The sequence below is a fragment of the Rattus norvegicus genome, chromosome 1 (assembly GCF_021556685.1).
Source record: "Rattus norvegicus strain SHRSP/BbbUtx chromosome 1, alternate assembly SHRSP_T2T, whole genome shotgun sequence".
Classification (NCBI taxonomy): domain Eukaryota; kingdom Metazoa; phylum Chordata; class Mammalia; order Rodentia; family Muridae; genus Rattus; species Rattus norvegicus.
Window position 1 is genome coordinate 30,148,016 of NC_141534.1, and position 18,754 is coordinate 30,166,769.

An 18,754-nucleotide genomic window follows, 5' to 3' on the forward strand; every position below is an offset into this window, starting at 1 on the left:
CAAAAAGAGCAGCCATGGCAAACAGGCTAGAGACTGTCATATAGAATGAACTCCTGAGACCAACGAAGTGTATCACTTCTACTTTATTGTTCCGCAAATAGGGTATATTGACCATACTACTATACCTAAAGTATCACGTGGGCAGGAAGCCAGAGTGGGACTTTTATTGTTTGTATATTTTTAAGTATCTTCAAAAAGATTGAGTTGATTACGTTAATTTTCCATGCTACATTAAGCATCTACAGGTAGGTATATGGTTTTAAGCTACAATAACCAGAAATAGAAGTAAAACGAAAAATTATCAAAAGGTTTAATCACATTCAAACATCTCAATGAATTCATCTTGTAATTCTACAAATTAAAAAGAAACACGTTATTTATCTGTAGTTACTCAGTGTATGGAGACTGGTTGCCTTTATGACACCCTCAATGTCAGGAAGCGGAGCTAAAAAACTAGGAAATACTCAAATCCTTTCACGGGTTTCTGAAATTCCCCCTCATAGACTTGTGGGAAATGTAGTCTCGTATGGTATGACGTAACAAGCAAGGGCCCTGGAAAAGCTGCTTTAGCATTCCTAGTGTGCACCTAGGTCGCAAGGATATTCCCTAGAGTTTTGTCCTGTTAACGTACGGTTCGCTGTTCTACAAATTTGGGTTTGGATTATTTGACCTTGAAGGTAGCTGCCAGCCGGGAGAGAGGAGCCCTACAAGCCGGAGGCACTCTGCAGGTTGGACAGGGAGCGGAGACGTGGGTGGATTTAAGGCAAATAGAACTTGTTCTGAAGGTTTTAGCGGTGACCTACGCTGGGTTACCGGGTCAGGATGCACAGGTCATGGCTGGAGAAAGGATGGTTGAAAGGATGGATAATGATCACTCTACTAGAATGTAGCGTGCTGCCAGTTGTCTACCTTGTGCTTTTAAGATGGCTCGTGTGGAGTCCGAGATTGCCACCACCCCCTCCCTCGACCCCCGACCCGGCTCTATCAGCTGACCACCTGATCTTGGGAGTTGTATAATGTGAGCTCATTTTCCAGCTTTGCCGTGGAAAGATCGTGTTACCCGCTTAATGAAATTTACATGTCTGTTGTACTTGTGAGATTTTTGACACATTTAACCAAGTATGGTCTCTAGCCTGCCTAGTACCCTTTAACAGTTTATAAAAAACAATTCTGGGAACAGTTCTGTGGGGGAAGTTGATGTATTGGAAAATCATTCCATTTTCTTTGGAATAAGTTATGACATATTTTAAAAGGAACCTCTTGGAGGTTAAATAACCCAGGTACATTACCACTCTGACATGAACCCTTGAAACAACAGTTCCATATAGAGATAAAAGTCCCGGAAAGAGGACCACCTTAGATATGCTTAGTCCAATCAATCGTTGATCCTATTTTCTAGAGTGAAAACAGTCGAATACCTATCAGGGGCCGTGTGATGTTGGAAGCTTTGGAGCAGTTTTCAGGAGAGTTGTGTTGTGCGTAATCTTAGGGATTATTACTAACGTTAGAGGAGACTAAAGAGGGGAGAGGAGCGTGCCTGGGCATACCTGATAAACTCTGTCTACACAGTCTCTACTCAGATTTCTTCCATCTATCAACATTATCTACAGAGTCTAAGCTCTCAATCAACTCTGTCATCTAATGTGTCATCTACTACACTGATGCCCCATGAGCATGACAGTTCTTCCTGGAAAGATGTGCCAATATATTTATACTTTGAACAGTGAGAAATAAGTGAAAAGAGATCTGACTTGCTCAGGGTCTCAAGATTTGTGAATACTAGACTCCTAATGTTTTGTTCTGATTTTTACTATTTTGCCACTTTTTTTTGTTTGGTTCTTTTTTTTTTTTTTTTTCAGGAGCTGGGGACTGAACCCAGGGCCTTGCACTTCCTAAGCAAGCGCTCTACCACTGAGCCAAATCCCCAACCCCTATTTTGCCACTTTTAATTAAGTCACACCATTTGTTATAAGTGCTTTTTATAGCATTACAGCCTGCTTAGGACGAATGTGTGCTTTTAACCATCTTAAGTACCAATATTTTTGTGGACTATATACATTTTATAAGAAAAACAAGCCATCAGAGTGTCTCTGATACTCAGGAAAATAATAGTATTCTATTAAACATTACTTAAAATAGGAAAAGTATATTGCCTGATGCATATTTTTGTTTTTTACGTAAGTAAAATTTGTGGTACATGCCTGACAGCAAGGTGTTTGGTAGGTAATGGCAAGAAAATCAGAACTTCAAGATGGTCCTTGGCAAGGTTGGGGTATATACCTCACCAGTGGAGCCCTTGCCTAGACCATAACCCCAGCATATGCAGATTCCTGGGTTCAGTCCCAAGCACTGCAAAGGCAAACAAACAAACAACAAAGCAGCTATGGAAGACTCCTGATTAAAAATCTATCTATGGCTATAGAGCAGATTCAAGGACATCCTGGACGACAAGAGACTCTAGGCTCAAAGTGAGGGTGCTGAGGAGTGGACTACATCCACGATGGCATGCCTTGCAAGCATGAGGACTATAGAGTATATAACACACACACACCACACCACACACACACCACGCATGCATATGCTCAGAAGCCAAAGAACCTTAGATATCCTTCCTTGGGCATCAACTACCTTTTATTTGAGACAAGGTCACTTACAAATTCTGAGCACATCCAGTGTGGGAGGAGGCGAAGGGAGCAGGGAATGCTGCAAAGACAGCAGCAGCAGCACAAACAAGTGAGAAAAGCGAGAGAACAAGAGTGCTTCTGCAGGAGTGGGGTTTTAAGGAGAGAAGGGTTGTGGTGTCTCTGTTAAGGTGACTTGTTAAATCCTGATTGGGCATATTGACCAACTAATGATTGGTTGTTGGACTTTGGTGTTTTGGCCAGGATTTTAATATTTACTCTTACATACAATGTCAAGTTCAGTAAGAACAATGTTTATTCTGTTTATGTGATTAAACAGTATCTTAAGTAGCATTACATACTATTCAATTGGTAGGAAATACATATTTGTATTAACTCCGAATCAATTAAACGACTAATCTCCATTACTGGAGTACCTCCTTCAGCTATATTTTCATACATACATTTCTGGTGCTTTCTGGTGCTTTCCAGTTAATGTATGGGAAGGAGAAGGGGATTGTGGCCAAACAAGTCTTTAGTCACTCCATTAGTGTTTTTGGAATCTTCAAGAGCAACAAAGGTTGACATGAGAGGAGTCGTTATTCTTCACCTTATTTCTACATTTTATGTGCTTTTACTTGAATCTATGATTTAAAGTTAAATTTGAGAAATAGTAAAACAGAGCTGGGTCAAAAGTTCAAGACCAGGATGCCTGTGCTAATGCATGCCCTAGATTCTAGAGGCAGAGGTGACTCTCTGTGATGCCTGAGGACAGCATGATTTACATAGTAAGTGCTAGGCCTGCCAAGCACGCATATTGATACCCTGTCTAAAAAAATATACATATATATAATTTAATTAATAAATTCTCAACCTTCTTAATGCTACAACCCTTTACTACAGTTTCTCCTGTTGTGGTGATTCCCAATCATAAAATTATTTTCATTGCTACTTCCTGATGGTAATTTTGCTACTGTTATGAAGCATAATGTAAATATCTATGTTTTCCCATGATCTCAGGCCATCACTGTGAGAGTTATTCAACCCCTAAAGGGCCTGAGACCCACAGGAGCTTCCGGGCAGAGATTGTCCCACTTATATTTAGAACAGATTGTATCTTAAGAGTTTCCCTCCAGGATGGAAGATTTTACCTCCTTTTAGAATACTCCAGCTTTCTATACAATACCAGGTTATAAGAACTAGTCGTTTAAATTAAATTTAAATTTATCTTACACTTTTATGTGTCCTGGTAGGCACAAATTTTTATGATGTAAATGAACCAAAGGAAAATTTACTTAAAAGCTTTTCATTGAACATGAAGATTCGCTGTCTAAAATAACATTTTTTCTTATACATAGGATATAGTCGAATGTTTATTACCCACTTAGAATTAAACATGTTTAATGTTTTACAGAGAAAATACTGGCTTATTGCTAAAGCATAACTTGTCTACTACATCTTCTGAGGTTGTTGAAAAATTGTGAACTTAGCTCTAGTAAAGTTGTGTTTACTAAAAAAAAAAAAAAGTTAGAACGTCTGGCTAATTGAGTCAGCATCAAGTATGTGAGTCATTTCCAGACACTTTTCTCAGTTTATCTCCCCATGCAGAACATGAAGCACAGTATTATGTGTGTGTTTGCATGCATGCACATATATTCTCCTCACTCCTTTGCTCTTTAATTCAGTTCATTCTTTAAGGGCTTATCAATAGTCTAAAGTATTTCAAACCCAGTGATTACTTTCTAGCCTTTGCTTGAATTTTCTGCCATAGTTAATGAAATGTTTATCATTTTCTTCTGGGTACTCATTTTAATTAGCTTTTGCCATGAGACACTACCATGGCTAGTTTTATGACAACTTGATACAAACTAGAGTTATCTGAAAGGAGGGAACCTGGATTGAGAAAATGCCTTCATAGGATAGGATTATGGAGATTAATGATTGAAGAGGGAGACCAAGTACGTTGTGAGTGGTGCTGTTCCTGGGTCCTAGATTCTATAAAAAAGCAGGTTCAGCAAGTCATAGTGAGCAAGTCAGTAATCACTGACCCGCAATGGCCTTTGCATCAGCTCCCGCTTCCAGGTTCCTGCCCTGTTTGAGTTCTTGTACCCACTTTCTTCAGTGATGGACTATGATGTGTATGTGTAAGCCAAATAAACCCTTCCTCCCAACTTGCTTTTGGTCATTGTGTTTTATCACAGCAATAGAAACCCTATCTAGGACAGCCACCATACCTGGATAGGAAATTCTATTACAGTATTCTTGGGTTTCTTTTGTTTTTGAGACAGGGTCTTAATATGTAGCCCTGGCTGATCTGGAACTTGTGTAGACCAGACTGGTCTCAACTTCACAGATTCCCCCCCTACCTCAGGCTTCTCAACTGCTAGAATTGTGATATGCAGATACCTCACTTAGTTGTTGTTTGTTGAGACAGGGTCTTATGCAGTTGAGGATAAACGAGTTTCAGATCCTTCCCCATTGCACATGTGTGTAACCCTACCAGTTTTTTAATCTAAGACATCAATCATGTTTCTATTCTGCAGTTCTCCCTGACTGAAACAGCTCTCTAATTTTGCATTCTTATCCCTTTTTTTTATAGCTTTGATGCCTTTGATTAAAGTTTTATTTTTATTATTATTATTGTTGGTGGTGGTGTGTGTGTAAATGCATACGTGCTTGTAAGATGACTGTATGTGAGTGCAGCCATACACTTGTGACTGCATGCATATTGGAAGTCAGAGAACAACATTTGGAAGTTGGTATTCTCATTCTACTTGGGTTCCAGGGTTAGAACTCAGGTTGTCTGGATTATGCAAAAAAAACATTGGGGGGGGGGCGCTATACTTTGGGTATACTTTAAGTTTTTTCTTTTCTTTCTTTTTTAATTAATTTACTTGTATTAAAATAAAAAATAAATAGTAAAAAAAATATTTTCAGACAATATACTCTGATCTTGATTTTCCCTCACCCATTCCAGATCCTTCCTACCCATACAACACCATGCCATTTATTTCTATCTTTAGAAAATAAGGCAAACAAAAAAGGGAAAAAAACCTCACAGACACACACATACAAGACCCACAAAGACACAAAATCAGAAACCATAACATTTAAGCAAAAGACCAAAAGACAATATGAGAAAAAGGTATACAAAAATACTATTGAGTTTGCTTTGTTTGCTTGTTTTTTGTTTTGTTTTGTTTTTTTAAAAAATCGTAACCATTAGATTTTACCAAATAGAGACTCAGGAGCCAGAGGCCCTGGTAAAAGCCCTCTAATTTAAAGAGGCAGAGAAAGCAGCCAGCTGTCCTTCCTACTCCACTGACCTCCCAGAAGGAAAAACTTCTTCTCTTCACTGTCTTAAATACCTTCCAACTCAGGGTCCTCCTTTCCAGTTACGTATGTTCACTCCCTGCCTGCTGGTTGCTTGCTCTGCCTGGTGACCTGGGGTTGACTTTATTTAGCTCTTGGGTTAAAGGTGTGTGCTCCGGCTAAGCCACACAACAACAAGGTTTTTCCAGCTCACAATCTTGGGGTTCAAAATGTGATCAAATGTCCTGCAACATTGGTCATCTACTGGTGAGCATAAGGTCTGCCCCTAGTATGAGTACTATATCCAGTGAGACTCCATGAGAGAAAGCTAACTTTTCCTTTGTAAGCAGATGTCAATTGGAGTCATTTGTCCCCTCTAACTGTTACAGTCTTTCTGCCCCCCTTATCTACTACAAGAAGCAGCTTCTCTGATGATGTTGAACCAGACAATATAAGTAGGAGTCATTTCATTGCTGTTTTCTGTTTCATATACTTGTTCCATAAAATTTATTAACTTTGATTTTTTTTAATAGTTTGTTAAAAACTGACACAAACTTACACATTCTCTACTCTTTCCTACCTGCAATTTGAGCACTGGGAAAGCGAAGATTACCATAAGTTTGTGGCCACCAGGACTCTTATCCTTGAAAATACATTTTTACTAATTTCTGCTTCTATTTTCCACTACTTGTAAATACGTTTTTCTCATTCGGTAGATAGTAAAGGATGAGGAAAAATTTTCAAAGTTAAGGTGCACTTCAAAAAATTGAATTAGTACTTTTCTGTTGCTGTAATAAAACATCACGACCAACAGCAACCTACAGAAGAAATATATTTTAAATTACAGTGCATTGTGGAGGGAAGCATGGCAGTAGGAGTCAGAAGCTGAGAGATTACATCTTTACCACAAGCATGAAGCAGAGAAAGTTTAACTGGATAGAGGGCAAAGCTATACAGACTCAAGCCTGCTCCCGTGAACTAAGGTTGTACCACCTGTCAGGAGCTAACAGGTGGCCTTCCTGGAGGTGGCCCCGCAGTGTTTTACATAATCTGCGATGGGTGAGCCCAATGGCACGGTTCCAAAGAAACCTCAGGATTGCTTCTTGCAGCAAGTATGTCTCTCCTGTCATTATTAAATTAGTATAATAATTCGTGGCATTAGCTCACCCTGTTGACCAAATTTTCTGCATATCAGCATAAAGATGAACTTTCATGAATTAATGATGTTTAGATAAATGAATGATTCTATAGAATTCTTCATTCAAATAATTTTAGGAAGAACGTTTTAAGAGATGGTCTTAGTGGCTTTGCTAGAAAGATGTAACAAAGTTAGAATCAAGAATAGAATGTGCCTGGCTCCCAGACCCCGTGGGAGAGAGACCTCACCGCCTGGTCAGGTGGGCACTCCTGAGGCTGCAGAGCGGAAGAGACCACCAACACTGCCCACCCCTGCCCACATCCCTGGCCCAAGAGGAAACTGTATAAGGCCTCTGGGTTCCCGTGGAGGAGGGCCCAGGAGCAGGAGGACCGCTGCGCCTGAGACACCGCCGGAACCTGAAGGAAACAGACCGGATAAACAGTTCTCTGCACCCAAATCCCGTGGGAGGGAGAGCTGAACCTTCAGAGAGGCAGACACACCTGGGAAACCAGAAGAGACTGCACTCTGTGCACATCCAGACGCCAGAGGAAAACACCAAACGTCATCTGGAACCCTGGTGCACTGAAGCTCCCGGAAACGGCAGCACATATCTTCCTGGTTGTTGCCGTCGCAGAGAGCTTGTGGGCAGCACCCCGCGAGCGAACTTGAGCCTTGGGACCACAGGTAAGACCAACTTTTCTGCTGCAACTGACCTGCCTGGTGACCTCAAGACACAGGCCCACAGGAACAGCTGAAGACCTGTAGAGAGGAAAAACTACACGCCCGAAAGCAGGACACTCTGTCCCCATAACTGGCTGAAAGAAAACAGGAAAACAGGTCTACAGCACTCCTGACACACAGGCTTATAGGGCAGTCTAGCCACTGTCAGAAATAGCAGAACAAAGTAACACTAGAGATAATCTGATGGCGAGAGGCAAGCGCAGGAACACAAGCAACAGAAACCAAGACTACATGGCATCATCGGAGCCCAATTCTCCCACCAAAACAAACATGGAATATCCAAACACACCAGAAAAGCAAGATCTACTTTCAAAATCATATTTGATCATGATGCTGGAGGACTTCAAGAAAGACGTGAAGAACTCCCTTAGAGAAACACAGGAAAACATTAATAAACAAGTAAAAGCCTACAGAGAGGAATCGCAAAAATCCCTGAAAGAATTCCAGGAAAACACAATCAAACAGTTGAAGGAATTAAAAATGGAAATAGAAGCAATCAAGAAAGAACACATGGAAACAACCCTGGATATAGAAAACCAAAAGAAGAGACAAGGAGCTGTAGATACGAGCTTCACCAACAGAATACAAGAGATGGAAGAGAGAATGTCAGGAGCAGAAGATTCCATAGAAATCATTGACTCAACTGTCAAAGATAATGTAAAGCAGAAAAAGCTACTGGTCCAAAACATACAGGAAGTCCAGGACTCAATGAGAAGATCAAACCTAAGGATAATAGGTATAGAAGAGAGTGAAGACTCCCAGCTCAAAGGACCAGTAAATATCTTCAACAAAATCATAGAAGAAAACTTCCCTAACCTAAAAAAAGAGATACCCATAGGCATACAAGAAGCCTACAGAACTCCAAATAGATTGGACCAGAAAAGAAACACCTCCCGTCACATAATAGTCAAAACACCAAATGCACAAAATAAAGAAAGAATATTAAAAGCAGTAAGGGAAAAAGGTCAAGTAACATATAAAGGCAGACCTATCAGAATCACACCAGACTTTTCGCCAGAAACTATGAAGGCCAGAAGATCCTGGACAGATGTCATACAGACCCTAAGAGAACACAAATGCCAGCCCAGGTTACTGTATCCTGCAAAACTCTCAATTACCATAGATGGAGAAACCAAGATATTCCATGACAAAACCAAATTTACACAATATCTTTCTACAAATCCAGCACTACAAAGGATAATAAATGGTAAAGCCCAACATAAGGAGGCAAGCTATACCCTAGAAGAAGCAAGAAACTAATCGTCTTGGCAACAAAACAAGGAGAAGAAAAGCACACAAACATAACCTCACATCCAAATATGAATATAACGGGAAGCAATAATAACAATTCCTTAATATCTCTCAACATCAATGGCCTCAACTCCCCAATAAAAAGACATAGATTAACGAACTGGATACGCAACGAGGACCCTGCATTCTGCTGCCTACAGGAAACACACCTCAGAGACAAAGACAGACACTACCTCAGAGTGAAAGGCTGGAAAACAACTTTCCAAGCAAGTGGTCAGAAGAAGCAAGCTGGAGTAGCCATTCTAATATCAGATAAAATCAATTTTCAACTAAAAGTCATCAATAAAGATAAGGAAGGACACTTCATATTCATCAAAGGAAAAATCCACCAAGATGAACTCTCAATCCTAAATATCTATGCCCCAAATACAAGGACACCTACATACGTAAAAGAAACCTTACTAAAGCTCAAAACCCACATTGCACCTCACACAATAATAGTAGGAGATTTCAACACCCGACTCTCATCAATGGACAGATCATGAAAACAGAAATTAAACAGAGACGTAGACAGACTAACAGAAGTCATGAGCCAAATGGACTTAACGGATATTTATAGAACATTCTATCCTAAAGCAAAAGGATATACCTTCTTCTCAGCTCCTCATGGTACTTTCTCCAAAATTGACCAAATAATTGGTCAAAAAACGGGCCTCAACAGGTACAGAAAGATAGAAATAATCCCATGCGTGCTATCAGACCACCACGGCCTAAAACTGGTCTTCAATAACAATAAGGGAAGAATGCCCACATATACGTGGAAATTGAACAATGCTTTACTCAATGATAACCTGGTCAAGGAATAAATAAAGAAAGAAATTTAAAACTTTTTAGAATTTAATGAAAATGAAGGTACAACATACCCAAACTTATGGGACACAATGAAAGCTGTGCTAAGAGGAAAACTCATAGCGCTGAGTGCCTGCAGAAAGAAACAGGAAAGAGCATATGTCAGCAGCTTGACAGCACACCTAAAAGCTCTAGAACAAAAAGAAGCAAATACACCCAGGAGGAGTAGAAGGCAGGAAATAATCAAACTCAGAGCTGAAATCAACCAAGTAGAAACAAAAAGGACCATAGAAAGAATCAACAGAACCAAAAGTTGGTTCTTTGAGAAAATCAACAAGATAGATAAACTCTTAGCCAGACTAATGAGAGGACACAGAGAGTGCGTCCAAATTAACAAAATCAGAAATGAAAAGGGAGACAGAACTACAGATTCAGAGGAAATTCAAAAAATCATCAGATCTTACTATAAAAGCCTATATTCAACAAAACTTGAAAATCTTCAGGAAATGGACAATTTCCTAGACAGATACCAGGTACCGAAGTTAAATCAGGAACAGATAAACCAGTTAAACAACCCCATAACTCCTAAGGAAATATAAGCAGTCATTAAAGGTCTCCCAAGCAAAAAGAGCCCAGGTCCAGACAGGTTTAGTGCAGAATTCTATCAAACCTTCATAGAAGACCTCATACCAATATTATGCAAACTATTCCACAAAATTGAAACAGATGGAGCCCTACCGAATTCCTTCTACGAAGCCACAATTACTCTTATACCTAAACCACACAAAGACACAACAAAGAAAGAGAACTTCAGACCAATTTCCCTTATGAATATCGACGCAAAAATACTCAATAAAATTCTGGCAAACCGAATTCAAGAGCACATCAAAACAAGCATCCACCATGATCAAGTAGGCTTCATCCCAGGCATGCAGGGATGGTTTAATATACGGAAAACCATCAACGTGATCCATTATATAAACAAACTGAAAGAACAGAACCACATGATCATTTCATTAGATGCTGAGAAATCATTTGACAAAATTCAACACCCCTTCATGATAAAAGTCCTGGAAAGAATAGGAATTCAAGGCCCATACCTAAACATAGTAAAAGCCATATACCCCAATGTACGTTGGAACAATAAACCTCTTGCGGATTGCAGCGATTCCGGTCTCTGTGACCTTATTGAGTGGGGGTCTTCCAGCAGATTCTTACAGTATGTGTGTTGGTATTTGTATATATGTAACCATGCATGAATACTTGTGGACTTGATTGTGACAGATGGCCAGGCCCAGAGTGTGGGTGTATGAATGTATATGTATCTGTGCATATTTGCCTGTATAAAGCATCTTGATTCTTTTTTTTTTCCTCTCTGGTTCACAAAGAGTTAACCAGCATAGCCAGAGAGACTTCTGGCTTACTCACCAGAAAAAGGAGTACCAGCAATAAATCCTTTTACTTAATTCCCTGCTGCTAAACAGCAAGTGTTAATTGCTAGATATTAGCTCTTATTAAAGTACTAGTAATAAAGAGCTATTAAAGAGTTAGGTTTCCCTAGTGCTTAATGAAGCACAGAACAGTAACAGTTATTAAAATAATGATACAGCATTTAATAAAGCACAGAGGTTTATAAAGAAAAAAGAAGCCACAGAGAGTTAAAGAGAAAAGACTCCAGCAGTTCTAAGCCATAGAATAAGCAAGAGACTGTTAAGTCTACAGAGGCCATCAGCAAGCATTCAATATAGTTAGAAAGCTACCTCTGAGACCTTCAGTCTTTAAACTGTGTCTCTTTGTCCCACTTCAAGCCATTCCATGGTGGGCTGGCTCCCGGGCCACCACCTTCCCAAACCGCATCACCAGCTGGGAACCAAGTGTTCAGATACTCATACCTGTGGGGAATAACTGTCGTTCAAACTACTACCTTCAATCCCTGGTATACAACTCCCTGTACTCTCTTGCAGTGTCAATGCTGTTTAAAAGTCCAGAGTCTCTTGAGACTCACAGTAATTTCTTAACTGCAACGTTCTGTAAAATCAAAAGGCAATTATATACTTCCAACATTCAATAGCATGGAATATATATTACCACTTCAAAAGGAAGGAATAAGGACAGAGGGGAAAAAATAATGGACTGTTATAGCAAGACTGGAACACAGCAGGGCAAACTCCAAATTCCTAGCTGCATGCCTGCTGTAAGAGGACTTAGACAGCTCTGCAACATGCATTCTAAGCTCAGTTCCACTTCCTGTGTGCAGCTTTCCTTAGCAGATGTCCTCCCGTCTCTGGCATCTCCGACATCTTTGGGTCTCCACTGTACCCCAGGCTTCTCTTTCAGAGAGACATCTCACAGCCGTTTGCCCTCTCAGGGCCTTCACGTAGAGAACTGCATGTGTACAGCACTCTTGAAACCTTGGCCAAAAAAAAAAAAAAAATTAAAGACCACTTCATGCCCCTAAAGCTAGTACCACATGGACAATACTGCCAAATTCTGCTGCCAGCTTTGAATGGACCCCTGCCTTAAATCACATAAGCAGCAGCTTTCTAGAAGCTAAAAACAAGCAAACAAGCAGTTTCCCTTCCCGGTGATGGAGGCTTAGGTGGCTTATCCTGAGGTCATCCTTCCTTTTGTTCCATTGTAAAGCAAGCATCTCCTTAATGGCACTCACATCCTGGAATCAGCGTGAGTTCAGAACCAGTCTCCGGTGGTCCCCCGGAAATCCGTTTCCTTTTTCCTGTTGTACAGTTATCCTTGTAGACGCTTTAGATCCTTCTCAGGGAGGATGGGAGGGAGGCTAACAGTAAAACCCCCTGGTTCTTTCTCTGGGATTGTTCTGGTTAGTTTATGTCAAGTTGATGCAAACTAAAGTCCCCCAAGAAAGAGGGAACCTAAGTTGAAGAATTGCCTCCATCAGATTGCCCTATGGGCATATTTGTGGGGCATTTTCTTGATTAATGATTGATGTGGAAAGACCTAACCCATTGTATGCAGTGCCATCCCTTGTCAGGTGATCATGGGTTATAAGAGAGCAAGTTGAGGCCTACCCCTTCACCCTGTGAGAAGCACCTACTGCCTCCACCATCTCCTTCATCCCTTCTGGGGCAGGGCCAGAGCCAGACTTCTACCATCTACTAGACCTCCTTGGAACTTTTTCAGCCAATTCCATGGTTGAGGATTATATCTCTAGGATTCACCATGAAACAAAGTATGCTGTTCTCAGCTACTTGGGACCTCTCTCGCAGAAGAAACAAAAAGGTCCCTCACCCCAAGGAGTTCATCTAGATTGCGCACTACGGTCTCTGAATCCAGAAGTTTTATTAAAAGTTAAATCTGAGATTGAGGAGGAACTGAAATCTTTGGACAAAGAAGTCTCTGAAGCCTTCACCAGCACAGGCTTTGACTGTCACACCTCATTGGTGTTTAGCCTTGCTACCCCTGAAAGCTCCTTAGAAGACTGCTTGGCCCATCTTGAAGAAAGGGTATCACAAGATCTAAACCTTCATAAACCTTGTAGATGATCCTCAGCCAGCCAGTGACATATGAGGCATATCATGAATGTACAGTGGAGAGCATGCAGTCCATACCAGCAGATGGAATAAGATTTTGGTGCATCTGCAAATCAAAACAACCCTGAGATTCCACCTCACACCAGTGAGAATGGCTAAGATCAAAAACTCAGGTGACAGCAAATGCTGGCGAGGATGCGGAGAAAGAGGAACACTCCTCCATTGTTGGTGGGGTTGCAGACTGGTACAACCATTCTGGAAATCAGTCTGGAGGTTCCTCAGAAAATTGGACATTGAACTGCCTGAGGATCCAGCTATACCTCTCTTGGGCATATACCCAAAAGATGCCCCAACATATAAAAAAGACACGTGCTCCACTATGTTCATCGCAGCCTTATTTATAATAGCCAGAAGCTGGAAAGAACCCAGATGCCCTTCAACAGAGGAATGGATACAGAAAATGTGGTACATCTACACAATGGAATATTACTCAGCTATCAAAAACAATGCCTTTATGAAATTTGTAGGCAAATGGTTGGAACTGGAAAATATCATCCTGAGTGAGCTAACCCAATCACAGAAAGACACACATGGTATGCACTCATTGATAAGTGGCTATTAGCCCAAATGCTTGAATTACCCTAGATGCCTAGAACAAATGAAACTCAAGACGGATGATCAAAATGTGAATGCTTCACTCCTTCTTTAAAAGGGGAACAAGAATACCCTTGGCAGGGAATAGAGAGGCAAAGATTAAAACAGAGACTGAAGGAACACCCATTCAGAGCCTGCCCCACATGTGGCCCATACATATACAGCCACCCAATTAGACAAGATGGATGAAGCAAAGAAGTGCAGACCGACAGGAGCCGGATGTAGATCGCTCCTGAGAGACACAGCCAGAATACAGCAAATACAGAGGCGAATGCCAGCAGCAAACCACTGAACTGAGAATAGGACCCCCGTTGAAGGAATCAGAGAAAGAACTGGAAGAGCTTGAAGGGGCTCAAGACCCCATATGTACAACAATGCCAAGCAACCAGAGCTTCCAGGGACTAAGCCACTACCTAAAGACTATACATGGACTGACCCTGGACTCTGACCTCATAGGTAGCAATGAATATCCTAGTAAGAGCACCAGTGGAAGGGGAAGCCCTGGGTCCTGCTAAGATTGAACCCCCAGTGAACTAGACTGTTGGGGGGAGGGCGGCAATGGGGGGGAACACCCATAAGGGAGGGGAGGGGGGAGGGGGATGTTTGCCCGGAAACCGGGAAAGGGAATAACACTCGAAATGTATATAAGAAATACTCAAGTTAATAAAAAAAAAGATTTTGGTGCATCTGGTTTTGCTACAACAAATGTTTGTGGAGTTGACATGCGTGGTCAAGAGCTTTTGAGTATGCTGCTACAGTTTGGCAGTAATTTATCTAGAGGACTGTGTAGCAGAGTTCGTCATTCAGCAAGGTGGCTGGGACATGTCTTTAGTCTTGAGTCTGAAGAGGAGGAATATCCTAGATCATTGTGGAAGATAGCATTGACATTTTTATACTGCCCATGACAACTCTGGACAATTTAGGTGCCCCCCCCCAACACCCAGTCTCCAACAGTGACATCATCTTGGCAGTCTGAGAGCCTGCCTGTCTTACTATCTGCTAGCCAGAGTTGGCACACAGAAAGCCTCCCAGTGTCCCTTGGGCCTGAGTCATGGCAACAGATTGTGATGGATCCTGAAGAAGTGAGAGCTTAGACAGCAGTGAGGCTGGATAGGACAGTGAGAACAACTCATCTAACTCTGACATCGTGCGTTTGGAGGAGGAGGAGGATGTACCAGAGGAAGCATTCCTGGGAGCGGCTGCTCCCTCACTCCCACAGGTCACTACCAAGGAAGCCCCAGAAATGATGAGAGTTGAGAAAGCCAGCCCCACTCCAACTCTGTTTGTGGAGCTTGGTGAGGAAGAGCTGGAAGCAGTAACAGTGAGACCTGCTGCTGTGGAGAGGGTGGAAGGAGGTTGAAGAATTGCTTTCTCAGCTGAGCGAGGAGGGGGCTGGAAGCAAGAAAAAGAGCAACACTGGAGAAGACACTGCTGCCAGGGGTGCAAAGGGTGCCCTGCTCACCGGGGGTGCTGCTGCAGTCGCCATCTTGTCAGTGGCAGTTGGAGTTGCACTGGCTTTAAGAAAGAAGTAACAGCCATTTCAAATGAGAGACAAGACAAAAAGACCCATGGCTTTAGTTATATTCACTGAAACTTAGACTACCAGCAGCTGACTAGACATTTACAGGACACTGGGAGAGCTGGGCTGTCTGCCCAGCATGGCAATGGCTTGAGGTAGTGTGTTCACACTGGCCTGGCTATCATTTTAAGGGCCTTGGCTCTTGCTGGATTCAGAGGGCAAGAGAGAAGTTCCCATCTACAACAGATTTGTCAACTTGGGCACCATTGGCCTTTCAGTAATTCTCCATGGGAGACTTCTTTGTGCATTGTGTAATGATCAGCAACATCCCTGCCTTCTACCCACTAGATGCCACTGGCACCCCATTCCCGGTGACATTAGCCAAAAATATCTCCTACATTGACAAATGTCCCCTGTGGACAAAGTCATCTCCCTTTAGAGGGCTACTGCTTTAAGGGATAGGATTCAATTAGGAGAATCTGGGAGAGGAACCTGCAGTTGGGATGGCCAGCTGTTCATTCTGTTGCAGTTCCTCAGAACAGGTGAGCTGGCTGTGCTCTGCAGCTGTTTTTGTTTTTGTTTTGTTGGTTCCCATTCTATAGCATGAGGTGCTCTCCCACATCAAAGCACGTCTCAGGTACGGCAGCAGCGCAGTGTCTCATTCTGTACCTCTTTCATACCCAACAAGCTCCTGAAGCTTCCCACGGCTCTATCTTTCGAATATGAGGCATTTAGGGACGTTTTAGATGACGAATACACAGTCCAGGTGTGATGGCACCTGCCTGTAAGCCCAGCATTTAGGAAGTGAAGGCAAAGAGTTCAAAACTAGCGTGGTATACATGAGGAGTTTGAGACCAGCCAGGACTTCATGGTGACACCTGTCCCAAGAAAAGGGATAAATGCACTCAAGCTGTATAGGGGACTTTGGAATCCCAACTCTGACTGCCAGTGCAGGGAACAGGCTGCAGTCATTGGTCTTCGAGGCAGGAAAGTGGTTGGCATGGCCCATCCAGGTCAATTTGAGCTCTTACAGTACAGCCAGCCAGCCACCCCATGTGCCTATGATTGAGCAGTGACACCTCTGATGGCATGCCTGCCACCTAGAACCCTAGGTTACTGTGTTTCCCAGTACCTATCCTCAGGCAGTGGACTATCAAGCTGTTCTGTGGGTCTCTGCATATAGGAAGCAGTGCCATCCTTTGGCTTACAGAACCAGTTGGCTCAAAACTCTTACTCAATGTAAATCATTGAAATGATAAAGTTTTATCATTGGAAATCACTTAAATGAAAAGTGGGACAGAAACTTAAATTTCAGACCAAGACTGCTGCTGAAGTTCTGGTTTGGTCTTTACTTTTTTTTTTTTTTTTTTTTTTTTTTTGTTCTTTTTTTTCCCCGGAGCTGGGGACCGAACCCAGGGCCTTGCGCTTCCTAGGCAAGCGCTCTACCACTGAGCTAAATCCACAACCCCCTGGTTTGGTCTTTAGTAAAGAGTCTTCTTGGCCCGAACTCAGCCCAGCACCAGGGCAACAGACCCAGAGGATGCCATGTGCTCACCATAGCTAGTGGAACGCAGCCAAATCTTCTATCACCTGGCTGACCCCATCCTTCAAGGAGACAGGTCCCTCTCATACCTGAGGGACACGGTACCACCCCAAATACACACATGCTTGATAAGAAGTCATCCCAGAATTATCTTAGTCATGTAACATGACTTCTTAGATCCTGAAATTTATAATAAAAAAGAAAAGGGAGGGAGGGAAGAAGGGAGAGAGGGAGGGAGGGAGGGAAGAGGTAGGGTGGGAGGGAGAGAGAGAGAGAGAGAGAGAGAGAGAGAGAGAGAGAGAGAAAGGAGAGAGAGAGAGAGATAAACCAAGCTGAGCAAGATGTGGGCAGTAAGCAGCATTCCTTCGTGATCTGTTTCAATTGTAGCCCCCAGGTCCTTGCCACAAGTTCCCTCAGTGGGGGAATATAAACTATAAAGCATATACACCTTTTCTTCCCCGAAGTTGGTCTGTATCATGGTGTTTATCCCAACAGCAGAAAGCAAACTAGAACATTGACTTTACATTCTATTAGTAATTACTGAATGGCTTTCTCTGATTATTCTTCTTGGCAGATAGCCTTGAATAGAATTACATGACTTTACTGGTAATGACAAAATCAATAGGGAAAAATCTCTATTTCATTGTGACTGCCAGATATGGGAGGAAAATTCCTCAAAAAAATAAAGTAGATAACTCATAATTGAAAATCTATTTTAGTGATTCAAAAATACAATGAATAGTCCTTTTTTGAAGGCTTCTTCTGACGGATGATTCTCTATCTTGTTACCTGGCCACTGAAGTTTAATAGTAAACTATATGGGAAGGAATTGGCAATCCTAGAACAGTCCGTGTATGATTTATTGTTGAATTAATAGTTTATCAAGAAGAAACAAGTAAATTAATTCATTTTCTGAAAATTATAAACCTTCTTTTCCTTTTTAGGTATGAAATATCAAGCCTCATAATTTTTCCCTTCTTATGTAGAAAATATGACCTTGAGCATTTTTTCTGGAATTAAGCTGAATACCATCTCACTTAAAACTATTAGTAAAATAAAGAAGCAGAGCTACCTCAAAGACTAAGTGAAATCTAACACCAACCTTGAGCCTATGAAAAGAAGTCTGGGAAAGTCAACCTGATCTACATGATTGAGTCAAATATGGAAAGAAAACCAGAGAAGGGAGAAGAAATGGCTGGTTCTAAGGTAAATGCAGCCCAAGACAAGGGCTTGGTCTTAATTTGCCTCCCAAAGTATATTGTATTTAAAACATGCTTTTATACACTTTGTAAATATTTTAAATGCTTTCCCCCCCTTCTTATAGCCAAGGTTATCTCTGTAAAATATATCTTTCTTATATACAGAGTCTTTTCCCATTCTCTCACCCTTGTCTTCCAAGCCATTAATAATTTTTACCTTGAATTAGTAAACTGTTGTATTGAAAGTATTTTCACTGGGGCTGCTGAGATGGATCAGAGGTTAAGAGCACTGACTGCTCCTCCAGAGGTCCTGAGTTCAAAGACCAGCAACCACATGGTGGGTGGCTCACAACCATCTGTAATGGGATCTGATGCCTTCTTCTGGCATGTGCAGACAGAACACACACATATATTAAATAAA

The 18,754-nt window shown here is 41.7% G+C and overlaps 1 protein-coding gene and 1 pseudogene across 3 annotated transcripts in view; both read left to right on the plus strand.

Annotated features, from left to right (window-relative positions):
• Window positions 1-562: 562 nt before the first annotated feature.
• Window positions 563-18,754, plus strand: part of Zfp502 (zinc finger protein 502) — a gene marked incomplete at its 3' end in the record, with an annotated part of 43,424 nt that continues 25,232 nt past the window's right edge. For all 3 annotated transcript variants that reach the window (NR_197307.1, NM_001432803.1, NM_001432805.1), the window contains 2 exon segments: window positions 563-728; window positions 18,079-18,340.
• Bcl2l13-ps1 (Bcl2-like 13, pseudogene 1) lies at window positions 13,077-15,604 on the plus strand (annotated as a pseudogene).